The sequence below is a fragment of the Podarcis erhardii genome (genome assembly GCF_964252035.2).
Source record: "Podarcis erhardii genome assembly, chromosome: 1".
Taxonomy (NCBI): Eukaryota; Metazoa; Chordata; class Lepidosauria; order Squamata; family Lacertidae; genus Podarcis; species Podarcis erhardii.
The window spans coordinates 123,634,982-123,654,842 of record NC_138497.1 but is presented as its reverse complement, the minus strand read 5'-3'; the positions used below and the strand labels follow the sequence as shown (position 1 = coordinate 123,654,842).

The following is a 19,861-nucleotide window of genomic DNA, read 5'->3' as shown; positions in this document are numbered from 1 at the left end:
CCACCACCGACCCCGACCCCAGTCACCATGCCCTCCTCCACCTCTTCCCCCCCTTTTCTTCCTAATATAACACTAATGCTTCAACGAATGAAGCTGATCTGTAGAAAATGTAACTTGAAAAAAGAGATATTGCACATACTTTTGTAAACCAAGAAATCTTTAATAAAAATATGTTGGAAAAACAAACTAGAATATCTTCCAAATTGTCCAAATAAAGGTCTCCATTCTTCCATAAAAATTCATCCGTTGATCTCTTCATTTGCTATCGCCTTTGCCTCCCCCCACAAATATTTTCTGAGAGTTCCCCCAAACCCTCCTAAGCAAATGTTGGGGTTTGCACACAGGTGAGGAGAGGAAATTTACCGTAGTTGCACTAGTGCTAATCCTTGCAACAGCACAACTATTTACGAGAATACCAGCCACTACCTTGGCTCACAGAGCTCTCCAACCTGTGATTACCCAATGAGCTTCTGCTGAGGGCCTCTCCTGAGTTATCTTCCTGCCACACTGAACTATTGGGGAAGGTTTGACTCATCGGTGTTCAAGCTTCTATAGCATATCAATATCCTTAGGGGAGTAACACAGTGCGAGGCCTTTGTCCATTTCTGGATTGATCATCAAGACTCCACTGCCATAAAGCAGCTAGCGATCTCCATTAATCTTCTGCACCAATAGTTTTATCTTTCATGAAGTAAAATTGATTCCCTTATCTCAGCTGGTGAAGATGGAAGAACAAATGTCTGCCTTGACTCACAGCCCAGACAAAGCCTGCAAAAGCTTTTTTGAAGTAACCAAAATAACAACTTTTAGATATGGTGGCATGCTGTGTTGCCTCGGCTTTTTTCCTTTTTTCTTGGAGTGCACATTTTTGGGTAATTCAGAATGTCTGAGTAGACTGAAAGTGATTTAAAAAACAAACACCAAAAGAAACCTAAATGATTAGGAAATGGGTTAGCCTGAGACTCCCTGACATTAGGGCTTCCATATGTCTGGGATTTCCCAGACATATCCAGGATTTGTCCGTCGCAAATAGCATCCGGGCCATACTGGTGGGGGGCTGTTTTAGGAATACCTAGGCTGCACCCTGCTGGCTATTTTTGTCCTAGTCACGACACCACACTTGTTTTCATTTTTTTAAAAAAGGGGCTATGAGTCTAAGGTTACTTGAAAAACTTCCCCTTTAGCATTTCCCGTATTGGAATTCTTGACATTAAAAAATGTTCAAAGTACAGATTATGTATTGAATTATTCATCAAGTAACATTTCTACAAGATGAAAGGAGAACTCCTTTTATTTTATTTTTCCCTAGCGATGTCAAACATCGAAGTGACAGCATGCCCAATTATTAGTGCAAGAAAACACCCCAGATTATAGGTAAGAATCAATGAACAGGGGTAGCTGTTTTAAAATCCTATTAGTTTAATGAATCACACTTAAGAAGCCCCTCATAATTGTATTATAAAAAAGCAGTCGGAGCAATGTAAAACCACCCATCGTATCATATTCAGCGTGTCAACTTTATTGCTGCAGTTACTGGAATTTAATAAGAGAAATGCGACACATAGAGGAATTAATTGAGATAAAAGAGGAGAGTCGGTTAAGTTAATAATCTGCCGCATTAGGTAAGAAGCCGCAATTGTTCATCTGAATGCATAAGAACACCTGTTGGTCTCATTTCCACAAATAATTGTTATGTTAATTGAATAATGTAACCCCGAATATCAATTTGCAAATAGTTGCACGTCGAGGTCCCCAAGACACCCCCCCCCCAAAAGAAAAACACAACTTTTTGTTTAAGGTTTTTGGCATAATTTTGGCCACAACTTTATTCAAATTACAGCAATGTGAGTGGCTGCTTAGGCATTGGTAGCACTAACTGACCCCGCACAGGGACAGCTCTGACATTCGCACCCTCCGCGAAGTCAGCAAGGGTAAGTCACCTGGGGAGAGAGACGGGACTGGGAACCATGCCTCACCTCTCCCCAGCATGCTCCCAGGGGCTTGCGTGGCCCTAGCCCCTTGCCAGGGGGTTTCGGACAAAAGCATGGGGGAGCCCCTGGGTTCCTTTAACGGAAAACCCTTGAAGCAGCAGCAGCAGCATTTTGGAGGGGCAGGCACAGCCGAACCCTCCACCAACCAATTCCAAGACCAATGCCTAACCGCAAACCTTACAAGTTGTGACGATTTGCTACGCAGTAGGCAAAAACCAAGTGGCACACACTAACCAGCCAAATGGACAAAATTTCTACCAGGCCCCTGCCCCAAAGCAGACGACCCCATGACAAGCATAGCAAGGTCAAGCAAACAGCCTAAAATTAGGGAAGGGAGGGTGGGTGATCCGAAGTAAGCAGCGAAAAGAGGAAGTTCCTCGCTGCGAGCATTGTATTTAACAAATAGGGCTGTCAATCAACAAATGGCAACATCTAGATTTCCCCAGTAACAGCCCGCCTCTGCTTAAAGGATGGCCAAACCATTTGCCTAGTAACAGTGAGGTGTCTTGTCAGCCCCGCCCGCAACCTGTGCTCTCCATGAGGGAGAACACACTTTCTCATATCGGAAAGGTTGAGTTGGCGAGTAATGTTAGACAAAGGCAACAGTTTCCTTTCCGCTGCAAAATTGAATGTGTGAAATTGCCATAAGTTATCACACACTGGTCTGAGCCTCTTCATAAAAGGTTCACCTTTACTTGATTATAATTATTAATCCCCACAATCAATGCACTACACCTTTACTGGGACTTCTTTTATCATTCCTTCCAATAGCAAACTCAAGTCATGAATGCTGTTAGGCTTATGGGCCAAAAAGGGCCACAGGGAAAAAACAGGGAAGGATCAGCATGTTTGTGGTGAACCCTGGCGTGTTCACAGAAGGAGCATCCCATTTTCATGCCCTCCAACATTTCTCCGATGAAAATAGGGACTTCCTATTCTGACGGTAGGAAGGACTGTGTCTCATGGTGATGGGCTACAGCTCAGTAGTATACCACACGCTTTGCATGGAAAAGGTCTCAAATGGCGTCCTGGGCATCTCCAGGTAGGGTTGCAAAAGACCCCTATCTGAAACCCTCGAGAGCAACTGCTATGTCAGTGTAAACAGTCCTGAGCTGGAAGGATTCAGTAATAAGGTTGTTTCCTATGGATCAAGCCAGGTATAACCTGAGTGCATTGCTCAGGATGACTCAGCATAACAGCAACCTGAGTCCATGACCTATGCTCAAGCAACTTCAGACTTCATAGCCACGTGTAAGGTGGTGTCAGGCTTCGGGGAATCAGTTTCCTCCCCCATGGCTGTAAATAAGATGAAACAAAAGGAACATCGTACTAGTTAGATTCTTTAATAATCACAGCGAGAGACAAAAGAACACATCACCTAGAAATGGCGGTGCTCCCAATTAAGGATTACACCCTCTTCCATCCCTATTAATTCACGTCCCTCCTACGTCTTGTAATCTGAGGTTGTCCCCTCTGTGCTTTCTGTTCTGACCCTTTCTGGTTTTTTCCCCCCAATAGATTTTTATTGAGATTTTAAAGGTTACAAAAAGAAAAAATAAAGAACATATTTAAACAGAAAAAAATAAAATAAAAATACAGAACAATACAAGAACAAAGGGAAAAAAACACGAAAAAAAAGATGCAGATAATTTAAAAAACACAAATCAATACTTTACATAACTTTCTTTCCTTTGCTTATTTCCTTGACCTCCTCACACCTCCCTTTTTTGTATTCTAATTCAATTAGATATTTCAGCAAATCCTTTCCATCTTTATTTTTATCCTAATAATTTATCTTAATATACTATAATTTTGCATTCTGTTCTTTCACCAATTAACAATCCATTTTTACTTAATCCTTTATATCATTTCTGCTAAAACCACATTACTTCATTCCAACATCCTTCTTCTCCTTGGTCTCGGATTCTGCCAGTCATTTCCGCCAGTTCCATCACCTTCATCTGCCATTCTTCCCGGGTGGGTGGGTAAATCTTGTGTCTTCCAGTACTTTGCGATAAGTATTCTTGCTGCTGTTGTGGCATACATAAAGAAAGTTCTATCCTTCTTTGACACCAATTGGCCGACCATGCCCAGGAGAAAGGCCTCTGGTTTCTTCTGAAAGGTATATTTAAATACCTTTTTCATTTCATTATAAATCATCTCCCAGAAAGTCTTAATCCTTGGGCATGTCCACCAAAGGTGAAAGAATGTACCTTCAATCTCTTTACACTTCCAACATTTATTATCGGGCAAATGATAAATTTTTGCAAGCTTGACTGGTGTCATGTACCACCTGTAGATCATTTTCATTATATTCTCTCTTAAGGCATTACATGCCGTAAACTTCATACCTGTGGTCCATAACTGTTCCCAGTCAGCCATCATAATGTTATGTCCAACACCTTGTGCCCATTTAATCATAGCAGATTTCACCGTTTCATCCTGAGTATTCCATTTCAACAGCAAGTTATCTATTCTTGACAAATTCTTAGTTTTAGAGTCTAACAGTTCTATTTCCAATTTTGATTTTTCCACCTGAAAGCCAATTTTCTTATCCAAATTGTAAGCCTCCTGTTCTGACCCTTTCTGAGCTCTTCTTGACCTTGGGGAGAGTGGAGGAATGCTGTCCAGAGATTGAGAATCTGTTAACGCTCTCTCTCTCAGTGTTTCTTCTGCTAGCTGTTCCCCATCCAGTATTTCCCAGATTCTGCCTTCTGAACTATATCCCTCTGCAAACCACTGTTCCAAATCTATACTGTCCTCCTGCTCCTGGGAAGCCCCCCCCATTCCTCCTCAGTGCAGCCCTCCTCAGCACGGTCCCTGACAGGTGGACGAGTATCAGCTTACATTTCTGACATGTTTCAGAAATGAGCCCCTCAGTCAGAGGCTGCTTTAGCAGATGGACATACTCCACGATCTTTGTCCCATCATGTGAGTAGCTTGGTTCCTCTCTGAAGCCACAGTTATGAAGGTAAGTAGGCTATTTTCAGACTTTCTTGGCCAAGAAGAGGTCTTATACCGTTGATGTAAGCAAGCCTCAACTTTCTAACTACTGCACAAGTTCCAGAAAGCTACTTCACAACCTTGGGTGAGCACAGACTAGTGCGCCTAAAGCACAAAAAGATTAATTTTTAGCAATGCACATTTTAAAAGTCATAAATATGATAAAACGTGTAGAATTAGCATAACCAAGACAAGAAATGCCACATAATTGGCCGCCAGATTTTATCAGTCTTTCGCTCAACGATCCCCATCTTCCATTTGCTTCATTGACTTTTAATAACATTTGCCATTCTTCCCGAAATGAAATCATGTTAGCATGACAAACATTTGAAAAGAAATCTGTTCGCTGAATTATGAGCGTGATTCCTGGGGAGCGTTGCTGCGCTCCTTTCAATAGAGCCTCATTTTAGCAATGAGGCGGTTGCGGTGATAATTTGAGAAAGTTCCGGTGTTAAATTTGTTGAAATCTTTAGAAGCCAAGAACCAAGTTTCAGGCAAGTACTCTTTCGTGAGAGAACCCCAGCAAAGATTTAACATGAAAAAACATGCAGCAAAGCAAAGTGTGGGAATATAGACTGTTAAACTTTAACATGTGCCATTTCCAGTGAATTCCAAAGTATCCCACTTTAAAATCTCCTCCCAGAGTTTCCTATTTCCCCTAGCATACAGATAGACCACATGTTTGGTAAGTTTTAAAAAATGGTTTACTTACAAATTCTCCAAAGGTCAGATTCATGTGCTTTTCCATGCAGCCATCAGAAAAGTTGCACAGGCAGTGAAATGTTGCTTGGTTACAAAATGGTAAAAGTCCCTAATAGGAAAACAATAGTTTCAGACTCCATTCTTACCTTAAACAGAAGAGGCTGGTTAAAGCCATGAAGCTGGAGAGAGCAACTCGGGGCTCCTCATGCACCATAGTTCACATGTAGACTGAGGGAACAAAGGTTTGGTTACCTATTTCTTCCCAAGGTGAGGGGAAGTGACAGGCAGGGCAACTTACTCTATGGCATGGGTAGGCAAACTAAGGCCCGGGGGCCGGATCCGGCCAAAGCGCCTTCTCAATCTGGCCCGCGGACGGTCTGGGAATCAGCGTGTTGTTACATGAGTAGAATGTGTCCTTTTATTTAAAATGCATCTCTGGGTTATTTGTGGGGCATTGGAATTCGGTCATTTATTTTTTCCCCCAAAATATAGTCTGAGGGACAGTGGAGTGGCCCCCTGCTGAAAAAGTTTGCTGACCTCTGCTCTATGGCATAAAGTCCTCCATGCTTTAATTACAGCCATACCTCATGTTACGTCCGCTTCATGTAACGTTCTTTCAGGTTACGTCCCGCGGCGACCTGGAAGTACCGGAAAGGGTTACTTCCGAGGTTCACTGCTCACACATGCGCAGAAGCAGCGAATCACAACCTGCACGTGCACAGACGCCGCCACTGTGGGTTACATTCTTTTCATGTTGCGAACGGGCCTCCAGTGCAGATCCCGTTTGCAACCAGAGGTACCACTGTAGACTCAAGTATGCTGGTTATATGTGGGTGGTTTAGCCTACAAAATTTAAGCAGGTCTGACAGGCAAGAAATGCAAAAGAAAGAGAGAAGCAAGAGCAAAGGAAGAAGAGGTGCCATTTCAGGAGGACAAGAAGACACCCCCGCTCCATGTTTCAGGCCGCAGGTTATGTTCAGAAGCACTTCACTCTTCAGTCAACTCACTTGGTAAAGCCCCATATGGGATACACATTTGAAGCACGATTATACCACTTAAAGCAGTTGTGACTTCTCCCAAAGAATCTTGGGAATGATCATCTGTCAAGAGTACTAAGAGTTGCTAGGAGATGCCTGTTCAAAGAGCTGCAATTTCCAGAGTTCCTTGGGAAAGAAGGACTGACTGTTCAACCACTCTGGAAACTCCAGCTCTGTGAGGGTCTCCTAAGAACTCTCAGCCCCCTTCACAAATGACAGTTCCCAGAATTCACTGGGGGAAGCCATGACTCTTTAAAGTCGTATGATAGTGCTTTAAACGCATTGTGCCAGTGGGATCTCAGATTCAAATCTGCCATGTAAGGGAGCCACTTTAAACTAAAATGTACTAATTTGATAACTGTATAATTTGGGAATCAATTGTTATTGTTATAATTTAGCTATTATTGGGGGTATATTGGAAAACTAATTTTAAAAATTATTTATTTAAAAAATGATGCTTCTGACCTTTACACACACAAAAAACCCCACAGCCTAATACACCCACCACACTGCAAGCTCATGGATTTAGGAGAGAAGTACAGTGGTGCCTCGCAAGACGAAATTAATCCGTTCCGTGAGGCTCTTCGTATAGCGGTCTTTTCGTCTTGCGAAGCAAACCCATTGACAGCTTAGTGGATTAGCGCTATTAGTGGTTTAGCGGCTTTTAGCGGATCAGCTGATAAGCGGCTTATCAGCGGATCAGCTGATAAGCGGCTTAGGGCTTAGGAAAAGGGGGAGAAAAGGGGGAAAAAACTCCGCAGGAACTCGCAAGACATTTTCGTCTTGCAAAGCAAGCCCATAGGGAAATTCGTTTTGCGAAGCGCCTCCAAAACGGAAAACCCTTTCGTCTAGCGGGTTTTCCGTCTTGCGAGGCGTTCATCTTGCGGGGCACCACTGTATAGATTATTTTACAAAAGACCCCTAGGCCTACATATAGTAAAATAATTAAGAGACTGTTCACTTCTTAACAAGGCCGCTGTGCTAATGTATTTTCCCATTAGCTCCTCCTCTCTCCCTGTGATGGCCTGGGACTCGGGCTCGGACTCGGAACCAGAGGAGTCTCAGTCTGCACCGGATCCTTTGCCTCAGGCATCATCTGAACCAAGTCTGGGGCCTGATCCTAAAGAGTCCCCGTCTGCACAGGTTCCCCTGCAACAAACACCAGCTGGGCCGAGTCACTTCACCTGGGCCATCACTTACAGCTGTTCCACTACCGGTTTGGTCAGGGGAGGCTGAGGCGGCCCCTGGGTCTAATAACTCACCGACGTCTCCTGAGCTGCAGAGACTAAGGTCTGAGAAGGAGAGACCTGAGTACTCGCAGGAGGAGTGCTCACCTTCAGGCGAAACAGGGAGGTGAGTCGCCAGCAGATCAGGACCGGCTGCTACCCCGACAAAGATAAAAGGCTGTCGGACCCCGCCCCAGGGTGCTGGAACAACATTGCTGTATGCTAGATCCTGCCTGAGATCCTGTACCTGTCCTTACCTGGTTTCCTACCTTGTGTCCTGCCTTGGCCATGTTGGACTGACTCCCAGCCAGCGGCGTAGCGTGGGTTATCAGCACCCGGGGCAAGGCAAGTAATTTGCGCCCCCTAACCCGGGGCAAGGCAAGTACAGTAATTTACTCTCCCAAGCAGCAGCAGCGAGGCTTCTCTTTCCCCCGCGCTCTCCCAGAGCTGCCTCTTTTCTTTCCTTTTTTCCCTTTCTCCAAGGCTTTTCGCTTTCTCTCCTTAATTGATTCCCCCTCCACACCGCGGCGTTTCCTGGCTGCTTCCCCCCCCCTTCCCCTCTCTCTCCTCCTCGCTCTGCTTGCCTTGCCCTGCCCTGCCTGAGGGCGCCCTGAGGAGACTCCGCTCTCCTTTTTGACCAGGCGAGGTGGAAAAAAGGGGGGAAAGTCTCTTCCCGCCCCCTCGCCAGACTCCCTGCTCGGCTCGGCTCACTACCCAGGCGGCCAGTGGAGAGAGAGCCGCAATTACCATAACGTTCCTCTCCCTCCGCTTCGCCAAGCTGTCAAAGCCCGGCAGCAGCGGCAACGGCAGCAGCAGGCGCAGCCAGACCCCCACCAGCCAGCCCGCCCGCCCGCTCGCCCGGCTTCCTCTCCTTTTTTTGCCCGCGCTCGCTCGGCTTTGCTCTCCCCCTTCTGCGACCTCCTCGCCAAGCCGAGCGAGCGCGGGCTCTCTAACCCGTGGATTTTAGTAGGGGCAGAAAGCTGCTAGTGCGAGTGCGCCCCCCGCCCAAGTTGCGCCCGGTGCGGCCGGCACCCCTGGCACCCCCCCACGCTACGCCACTGCTCCCAGCAGAACCTTCGGAATCTGGACCGGTCCTGGACCGTGTTTCACGGGTTACCCCCGGGCCCAGCACACTCTCTCTCCCCATTGATCCAGTGGTGGAGGAAGGGGGGTGCAGTGGGGGTGGTCTGCCCCGGGTGTCATCCCAGCTGGCTTGGCTACTTACGCTGTAGTAGAGTAAATAACTGTTTATATCCATGACAGACTTGCAGTCGAACATAATTAACGTCAGTCCAAAACACTTACTAGAGAAAAAATAATAATGTTTGCACTGTATGAACTGCATTCTCGACAGTAACTGAAGTAGGTTTATCTTTTCCTCTAAATGAAAACTTACTGGCTGGGGAGAAGGAGGGGAGAACTTCCCGTAATTATTTACAACTGCAGCATCATTAAATAATTAGGCAATCCATAATAAATGTGCTGCTTTGATACCTTTTTTATTACAGGAGGGAAAGCCAAGTGAAGGCATATTCAGCCTCAGCTTAGCTCCAAGAAATCGTAAAAGGCTTTCCAAAGCATGTGAAACTGTTCTGTCTTTTTATTTAGCCTTTCAGGGCACTTAGCATTTTCCTTGAGCTTTCATTGGTTCAGCGTTCCCCTTACACACACATTCCTGCTTTTGTGTGCCTTATGGAATTATGCAGTCAGAGGGTGTTCTAAGTAGTAAATGAGCATTCACACCTCTAAATGCATGGCAGTATAGCTCATTCATTAGCACAGTTACTGACCTTGCTATAATTAAATGAATGACACATTTAATCTAATATGCTCCAAACAGCGATATATAGGGGGACGCACCCGGCGGTGTTACGACATCCATTTGGCTGGAATAAACAAATGCTGAACAACAGACTCGACAGCCTGATTCGAATATAATTCTCTTTATGTGGTTTCTGAATCACAGGAAGTGTCTACATGCACTCAGCCAGGTCCCCAATGCATGGGCAGTATGAAGGCAGGTGCAACTTGAAGGAGCGTCTCCACCCCCATCATTCAGCCTGGACACTGAGGTCCACCGCCGACAGTCTTCTGGCAGTTCCCTCACTCAGAGAAGTGAAGTTACAGGGAACCAGGCAGAAGGCCTTCTTAACAGTGGTGCCCAGCCTGTGGAACGCCCTCCCATTACATGTCAAGGAGAAAAAGAACTACACAAGCTTTAGAAGACATCTGAAGGCAGCCCTGTATTGGGAAGTTTTTAATGTTCGATGTTTTGTTATGTTTTTATAAGTGTTGGAAGCCACCCAGAGTGACTGGGGCAACCTAGCCAGATGAGTGGGGTAGGGGTATTATTATTATTATTATTATTATTATTATTTATTATTTAAAAGGTATAATGGTAAAGGACCCCAGACGGTTAAATCCAGTCAAAGGTGACTATGGGGTTGCGGCACTCATCTCGCTTGCAGGCTGAGGGAGCCGGCATTTGTCCACAGACAGCTTTCCTGGGTCATGTTCCCAGCATGACTAAACTGCTTCTGGCGCAACAGAACACCATGGCGGAAACCAGAGCGCACGGAAATGCTGTTTACCTTCCCGCCGCAGCGGTGCCTGTTTATCTACTTAGACTGGCGTGCTTTCGAACTGCTAGGTTGGCAGGAGCTGGGACCGAGCAACGGGAGCTCACCCCGTCGCAGGGATTCGAACCGCCAACCTCCTGATTGGCAAGCCCAAGAGGCTCTGTGGTTTAGACCACAGTGCCACCCGTGTCCCTAATAATAATGGACACAATGGTGCCCATTACCTTGCATGGGCAAGGTAGCTCGTGTGGCGCTGGGATCAAAGCACCTCAGCTTCCACGATGAGAGCTGCAGCAGTTTCACCTAGCATCTTACTGGCTGGGGCCAACACAGCTTTTTTAAACATCATGGTATGTTGCCAAACCATGTTGTTTGGCTGGCAATACACCAAGATGTTGAAAACCCAACATCAGCCAGCCCTAGTGGATGTCCCTGGTGTGGAATCTGGCAAAGGGTTTGCAGAATGTGGAGAAATATTGCAGTGCTGCTATTTACCAGTCAGCAGAAGGCAGATCTCTGGATGAGCAGCAATAGGTTTGGAGTGAATTTTTTAAGCCCAATTGTTTAATTGGAATATTGTAGTTTTTTCAATTGTGTACTTACTTATTGGCATTATCCTTCTTTGTAATTATTACTCCACAGGTTATTTTAATTGCTATTTACACCATTGGTTCATCTGACAGGTTTCCAGCTGCAATGGTGGGTTTCACACAATTGTGTGGGGAAAACGGCATACAAATAAACAAACACAATAATGGCCAATAGTAGCAGCAAGAAAGCGACTTTCCACATCTAAATTAGGCAGCAGAAAAGAGGAAAGGAGTGGGCTTTTTCTGCTGAAGGACACTTCAGTTTTGGTGCTGAAAACAAATCCCTTAGGTTGAGGATGTGCTCAAGTCTAACTCTGTGTATTTTGCACCGGGTTCTAGTTGGTAGATTCTGGGGTACTGGGGGGGGAGACACAAACTAGATCTGACAAACCTGGGTTCTTGTGCTTTGTCTGTTGAGTGTGGATTAGCAGGAAAAATGGAGAATTTATAGGAGGCATGTAGACAGTTTGTGATAGATCCAGCAGATGGCAGTCACAGAGCCAACATCTGTCTTTCGCTTTGCTGCAAACCAGGAAGGCGTTGAGAATGTTGCTATGAATCTCTAGGTATCTTGGTCCGGAGGTGTCCTCGGAGGAGGAGACAGGGTTAGTGACCTCATACCACTATATGTCCCATGGGAAAACTGTCCGTGCTCTGCCAACTATCATCAGAATATGGGCAAACCCTTTCTAAGAGGAGAATGTGCCCCAAGATTTCAGCCATCCATTCCTGAAAAGTGAATGGGAGACATGCAAGAATTCTCAACGGGGTGGGGGGGGACACAGGGGAACTTGATGTTAGATTGAATCCAGGCATAGCCTCCAACATTTCTCCAATGAAAATAGGGATGTCCTATTCCATAATATGAGATGCAGGTGGTGCTGTGGTCTAAACCACAGAGCCCAGGGCTTGCCGATCAGTAGGTCAGATCCCTGTGACGGGGTGAGCTCCCATTGCTCAGTCCCTGCTCCTGCCAACCTAGCAGTTCGAAAGCATGTCAAAGTGCAAGTAGATAAATAGGTACTGCTCCGGCGGGAAGGTAAATGGTGTTTCCGTGCGCTGCTCTGGTTCGCCAGAAGCTGCTTAGTCATGCTGGCCACATGACCTGGAAGCTGTACGCCGGCTCCCTCAGCCAGTAAAGCGAGATGAGCGCTGCAACCCCAGAGTCGTCCACAACTGGACCTAATGGTCAGGGGTCCCTTTACCTTTATCCCATAATAATAATTTTAGTTTAATTATATTTATTTATTATTTATACTCTGCCCTTCTGAATGGGCTGCCCCAACTACTCTGCATGGCTTCCAACATATAAAAATAGATGATAAACATTAGACATTAAAAAAAACTTCCCTATACAGGACTGCCTTCGAATGTCTTCTAAAGGTTGTATAGTTACTATCTCCTTGGCTCAGAGGGTTGCATAAATACATAGCAGCCAACATTTATCTGATAATAATAGGGACATGCTAAGGAAAAGTGGGACCTTTATTGTAGTGACAACTGCAGTTCTGTAAAGGGTAAACTGCAGTTTCCAGGATTTGGGATGGGCACTTTAAATGTAAGCAAGGCTTCAGCAGGAGCTTCCTGTTTCATCACCTCAGGCGGCAGAATGAGACGGGTCACCCCTGGTGAGCTGTGATGCCGCATTTCAAATGATCTCAACTAGTTTTTCCAAGATTAAGAAAATGAAGCATTAATGTTATCTTTTCATCCAGTGATGAGCATGCAGGTGTTCTTAAGAGACATGTGACCCTTCAGTTTAATGTCTTTTGTTTCTGCCTTTCTTCTCAAAGGGAAGAATTTGAAAGGAGATTCAGTTCTAAGAATAATCAGAACTGCGCTCTGCGTACTACTTCCATAGATGACTCCCGTGTAGCCTTTCAAGTTACAGAAGAAGAAAAAGGAGTAACAGTTTTTAATTTACAAAAGCGGGGGGGGGGGGGGGAGAGAGAAAACCAGCAAGGCCAAAAACAGGAGAATGAATTGGCTGGAAACAAATGCTCATTACTGACAAGGGGAACTCTCAGCTCCTACTGCAATTCTGAGGAACTATTTTGAGGAACTGTTGTACGCAAGGCTGAACTATTCTTTCGATGAAGCAAAATGTTTTCTTGCAGATTAGGAGGGGGGAGAGAGAGAGTGAAATAAATAGAACCACAATTCTGTGCATGTCTCCTCCAAAGTAAGTCCTGTTCAGTTCCCTAGGGCTTACTCCCATGTAAGTGGATACAGAATTGCAGCCCTTATTGTTTTTAGATAATAGTTCTCAAAGGTCAGGATCCATGGCTCTCCCTACTACCCCCAGTGATATAAGGGGGGGAAACTGCTCCTTTTCTCTTATGGCATATCCAAGAGCCCAGTTAGAGTCCTTAAGTAGGTTCCTTATCGGTAGGAGAAAATAACAGAGGCCAACCAGAGTGTACTGAGAAGCAAAGAGACTAGTAAGCCTGATCTTTATTAAACTGTTGCAACAGGGTCCCCACTCACCACACACAGGAGGGAGGTGAGAACCCTGAACAATGGTGTGCAAGCCCTTATATAGACTTTTGAAATTGCCCACCCTGTAGCCCAAGATCCCCACCCCCTAAAAAGCAGACATACATCATGGAAGGAGGCGGTCTACAGCAAAAAATCCTGTCTGCCAGGATACCTGATAATGGTCACTGGTTGCATTACCTGGGCAGCCTGGCCATTCTTTTGTTATGGTTCATAGTTTAGTTCCTGAATCCAGGTCACAGGCTCACCATAGTCATACACAAATACGCCCTTAAGACAGGATTTGTAAGCAAAAGACAATGGCGAGGATTTCCCATTTCCTTTCTCCTTGCAGAGAAATATTTGAGGTCATTTTGGGAGAGTCAAAATGGCTTCAGGATTGCTCTCCTGAACTATTTCAGACACATGGTTTATGTTAAGTTGTGAGTGAACATATCAGACGACACAGCAATTCTTCAAACAGATCTTGTTTATTCACAGGCCAGAACAGAACTGAACTGAAGGGTTCAGCCAGCCTGCTTATATAGAACTCCACTACAATGCAACAGGAACCACTTTCTGTACCTATCCAATCACTGAACATTACTTTCAATCCCTTATTTGCAGTGGCGTAGCGTGGGGGGTGCAGGGGGGGCCGGCCGCACCGGGCGCAACTTCTGGGGTTAGGGCAAATCCACGGGTTAGGGGGCGCAAATCCACGGGTTAGGGGGCGCAAATCACTTGCCTTGCCCCGGGTGCTGACAACCCACGCTACGCCACTGCTTATTTGCATATGTGGACCTGAGTGAAAACTATCTACAGTATCCCCCTGCTGGCCCAGGGTGAGAACTTCAGTACATAACAGTTTGTATACTTATGCATGTGTTTGCCTTGTACATTTATGAACATTTAATTTATATTTGAGACCTTAGAATTCTTATAACACCAGCGAGACTTAAGAACATTGTAAACCTGATCATCTCCTGCAGTTTGGTGGGATGATGTCTACCGCCTGCTTGCTTAAAAGCACCCTTTTATTTTTCCCTTTTAACTTCACTTGCAATAGGATTCATGAGGCTACATCATGGACTGATTTCAAAATATATATAATTCCAGGGGGAGGGGGAGGCGGTCTCTGTCATTTGCTTCAGGCCTTTAAAAACCTTTCTCTAGATGAAATGCTGCTGCTTCTTTCGCTTTGCAGATCAAAGGGAACCGGGAGGTTAAAGAAATATACAGGTTTGCAAAAGCGGACGAGAGATATGTGTCAAAGTCAGGGCACAGCACAGATATTTCAGCAGGTGTTGGTTTTCTGCACTTTCCTGGTCTGCGATTTAAGAAAAATGGCTCAGCTGTAATGGAACCTAATGTTGTCGTGCTGGGCTTTACTTTCATCTTGAAAACCAAAGGATTCATTCATGTTTTATAATATGCTATACTAGAAGATCCATTCTAACACGGTATTATGCATACGAACAGGGTCTGAGTGAATGCAGGGAAGCACAGTTTTCGTCTTCTAAGGAACAAATTCCTAGGCCTTATGTCTGCTAAGATATGCTTAGGAACCTAAGGAAGCAGGACTTTGGGGTCCTACATAATTCCATCTCATGGATCTAGCTAGGTTGGCCAGGCCTTGTCCCACCAAGCCATTCCAAGCTGTCTTCAGCCATCTGTTCCAGACTGGCTGTCATAGATGACATCCAGCACCAGAAAGTTGAAACTGTGGCTTTGAAATGCAGCTAATGGAAAACTCCTGAGCCAGTTCTACCTTTGCACAGTGACAGAAACAGATTCCAGATTCAAGAAGTGTTGACTTTCGGCTGCAAAGAAAGCATCAGGAGCCCACTTCAGTGTACTCTCCCTTTTTTTGAAATCATTTTTTATTTGATTTTACAAATATAAGTTTATAACAATACTAAATGCATATTTACTGTATACCTGAAGGAACGTCTCCACCCCCATTGTTCAGCCCGGACACTGAGAGGTCCAGCTCCGAGGGCCTTCTGGCGGTTCCCTCACTGTGAGAAGCCAAGTTACAGGGAACCAGGCAGAGGGCCTTCTCGGTAGTGGCGCCTGCCCTGTGGAACTCCCTCCCAGCAGGTGTCAAGGAGATGAACAACTATCTGACTTTTAGAAGACATCTGAAAGCGGCCCTGTTTAGGGAAGTTTTTAATGTTTGATACTGTATTGTGTTTTTAATATTCGGTTTTAAGCCGCCCATAGTGGCTGGGGAAACCCAACCAGATGGTCGGGGTATAAATTTATTATTATTATTATTATTATTATTATTATTATGTATATGGAGATTTCTCTGAATCTCGAGACTTCACTCCATCTACTCCATGGGTCTTATTGTCAACATTTTCAACTACATATTTTTCCATAATCTATATTTTGTATCCATCCAAAGTGAATCTCATGTTACAAGTGAGATTAAAATCCTGATAATGTTTTCATCTGCTTACAGTGGTCTCCTAAATGAATTATAAATTTTCCCCATTCTTTTTTAAAGTTTTTGTCCTCTTGGTTCCTGAGCTTTCCAGTCAGCTTTGCCATTTCGGCGTAGTTCATCAGCTTAGTTTGCCATTCCACTCTGGTAGTAACTCTTTCTTCTTTCCATCTCTGGGCTAGTAGCATCCCACATCCGTGTACTCTCAATTCTCCCTTTTGTGTCGCCATCTTGACTTCAAGCTGGGGTGTAAAGGATCTTCCTTTGCTGTTTTGCAGGAATGTGAAGAGCATCCTTTTGCAGCTGTGACCTGCATTTAAGCCCCACCTGCAAACGGTGATTCTTCCCTTGTAGAAAAACTTGAATTCAAAGTAGATTCTGTTGTAATCTTCAAGCCTCGTCAGAGGAATGTGCCATTCTCCCGGCTCTGATTACTTGTTGACCTTCCTGTCTGCGACTCCCGGCAGGAGACAGGCGGGGTCTCTATCGGCGATCCTCCTCAAACGTGAGAAGAACACACCACTCTTCCCTCCTCCCTATCTTCCCCATGAGGGGGAAAGAGACAGACAGAAATGTATTTACATGCCTTTATTTCTGTCTATGCAGCAGTACAGACAAACATGTCTGCACTCTCCAAACACTAAACAGCAGAGATAAGAAACTCCTCCCCTGTACTTCCAGTACAGGTCAGATGACACACTGACCTAACATCCGGTGCTCAGTACAGTGAATAGGCTGTCCCTTTGCTCCCACGGTACAGCCCCAAACATCAACATCCTGTTTGGCTTTCCAGCCAGCTGCAGCTCGCTGCATTGCTACTTTTTCGTAACAGATTCTTCTTTTGCAGCCATCGTTTGAAGTGTGAGTCACCTGACAGCAGATGATGTCAGTTTTCTACACTTGACATCGTTATTTTTTGATTGGAAGGTAACAGTCTTGCCCATCTGTCCAAGTGGCCCACCATGAATTCTGAGACTTACTGCATGAAAAAGGATTTCGACTTTGAGCTATGCCCTACCTCAGCTTAAGCACATTCCTTAAATCATATTCATTTAATAAAAGAATACCAGCCGTTATTAAGGGTCCTCTTCATTTCACTTTCTTTTTGAGCTTTAATGTTCCACAAATTTCCTCCTCCACCCTCCTTTTTGGGGAGAGGGGTGGATACAAAAACAAACAAGTTCAACCACTGTACCAATTTCCAGGACAACATGAAAGACCTGTACAAAATATTGAACAGGAATGAGATTCCTCATAGTACAAGGCCAGCTCATTAAAAGTGACAGCTTCTGAGAAGGGTGAAGCTCTTTCATCTCGGCAGACAGGCTCAATTATTAGCAGGCAGCTCTATGCATTAAAACTTTGCCTTCTGCCTGGAAATAAAAGAGGAGAGCGAGGTTCTCTGGCCTCGTAGCCAACAACCCAACCACAAACTGCAACTGGGGCAATTTTGATAAGAGCGACTTGCAGAACTTGGATCAAGTCGTCATCCACCCCCAGTTCCCTCAGTGCCACTACCAGTGACAGTCAAGAGGCGCTGCTGGGCTTTAAAGAAACGCTTTCTGAGCTTGCATTGTCACCCGCATCGTTTTTCAGCCTGAAGCGTTAACTCGAGACGAGGAGCTGTGCGTAGACCTCGACACATTATTCAAAGCCTTTGGAAAGTTTCCCCTTAACAAACTTAGGGCCATTGCACTTCTGAAGCAAACTAACCTTGGCAAAGTCTCTCCGCAAATCGTATGCTTGTGCAGAGGTGGGCAAGTTAAACCCGCTCTGTTGATGGAGAGATGGAATTTCGCATTAGCCGTGCCTTCAGCTGTTCCGTTACATTAGCCGAGTTGCCTGCAGAAGCTAACCATGACAGGAAACATAATTTCCCTTGAATGCGCCCACCCACTGACCGCTGAACGTTTGGTGTTACGTAATCAATACTGAGAAACATTCCTTTTAAAATGTGCACTCGTTTTGGAGAGTAGGTTCAATCAGATTATGAATCCGTTTTGAACCTCGTGAACCCACTGCATTTCAGTACGTTGTCACGAGGAATTCTTCCTTGCTTAAGGAGGGCTTTGAACTTCGAAAGAGAACGGCACAAAGGAACACATTCCTTCGAAACACGGCACAAATTGTCCTGTGTAGCATTTTGCATCAATTACAGATATAAAAGTACCTATGCTAAACTTGTAGTGGCAGGAGGGGGAGGAGGAGGAGGAGAGGAGGAGGAAAATGAAAAAGAATTAAAAGCAACTTTGTTGTTGTTTAGTCGTTTAGTCTGACTCTTTGTGACCCCATGGACCAGAGCACGCCAGGCCCTCCTGTCTTCCACTGCCTCCCGCAGTTTGGTCAAACTCATGCTGGTAGCTTCGAGAACACTGTCCAACCATCTCGTCCTCTGTCGCCCCCTTCTCCTTGTGCCCTCCATCTTTCCCAACATCAGGGTCTTTTCCAGGGAGTCTTCTCTTCTCATGAGGTGGCCAAAGTCTTAGAGCCTCAGCTTCATGATCTGTCCTTCCAATGAGCACTCAGGGCTGATTTCCTTCAGAATGGATAGGTTTGGTATTTTTGCAGTCCATGGGACTCTCAAGACTCTCCTCCAGCACCATAATTCAAAAGCATCAATAATTCAAAAGCAACTTAGAATCATATAATTGTAGAGTTCAAAAGCATCCCAGGAGTCCAACCCCTGAATAGCTTAGTCGGTAGAGCATAAAACTCTTAATCTCAGGGTTGTGGGTTCAAGTCCCATGTTGGGTGAAAGATTCCTGCGTTGCAAGACGTTGGACTAGATGACCCTCGTGGTCCCTCCCAATTCAACGATTCTATGAAGTCTAGTCACTTTTTAAAGAAAAGTAACTCAAAGCAACTTAACCACAAAATAATAACACATACATTAAAAGCAGAAGAAAAGAAAACAGAAAAAAAATTAAAACTCATTCATATTTTTAAAAGGCAGGACTAAAACATCCCACTTGTTGAGGGAGGCAGCAGATAATTAAAAACCAAAGGCCTGGAGGAAGAGAAACGTTTTTGCTTGCTGCCTAAAGACATGCAATGATGGCGGCAGGGGAGCCACTGCTGAAAAGCTCCATTCTTGTGTTGCCACCTTCTGGGGCCCCTGTGGAATTGGCACATGCAGAAGGGCCTCAGATGATGGTTGGAGGGCCCAGGTTGGTTCCAATAGGCAGAGGTGGTCCTTAATTTTATTTAAAGTGCAGGGATACTGTGGTATGTACTGGCTGTGTAATAGGTCCAGTAACAGAGGTGGTGTGCCTCTGAATACCAAGCGGTAGGAAACACAGGTTGCACCTGTAAATCTTCCCTGGGTCCAAATAGGTAGGTCTCAGGCCCCACCATGCTCCTCCAAGAGAGGGAGGGGAGCCCAATGAGAACTGAGTAGCCTCAGGATGTTAAGTGTCAGCTGAGGGTGGAGAATGTGGAATGCCATGCTTTGAGGGAACATCTGGTTGGAGATGGAGATGGAATGCGGGTGGCGCTGTGGGTTAAACCACAGAGCCTAGGACTTGCCGATCAGAAGGTTGGCGGTTCGAATCCCCACAATGGGGTGAACTCCTGTTGCTCAGTCTCTCTTCCTGCCAACCTAGCAGTTCAAAAGCACGTCAAAGTGCAAGTAGATAAATAGGTAACGCTCTGGCGGAGAAGTAAACGACTTTTCCGTGCGCTGCTCTGTTTCGCCAGAAGCGGCTTAGTCATGCTGGCCACATGACTCCCTCGGCCAATAAAGTGAGATGAGCGTCACAACCCCAGAGTCGGTCACGACTGGACTTAACGGCCAGGGGTCCCTTTACCTT

At 45.3% G+C, this 19,861-nt stretch overlaps 1 long non-coding RNA gene across 1 annotated transcript in view; it reads right to left on the bottom strand.

Moving 5' to 3' along the window:
- Positions 1 to 4,894: 4,894 nt before the first annotated feature.
- LOC309335911 overlaps positions 4,895 to 19,861 on the bottom strand; it is a 74,876-nt gene continuing 59,909 nt past the window's right edge. Inside the window, exons 2-3 of the long non-coding RNA XR_014153799.1 lie at positions 5,707 to 5,805; positions 4,895 to 5,099 (exon numbers count right to left, since the gene is read on the bottom strand). This is a non-coding gene — a long non-coding RNA (uncharacterized lncRNA). The remainder of the gene's footprint in view (positions 5,100 to 5,706; positions 5,806 to 19,861) is intronic.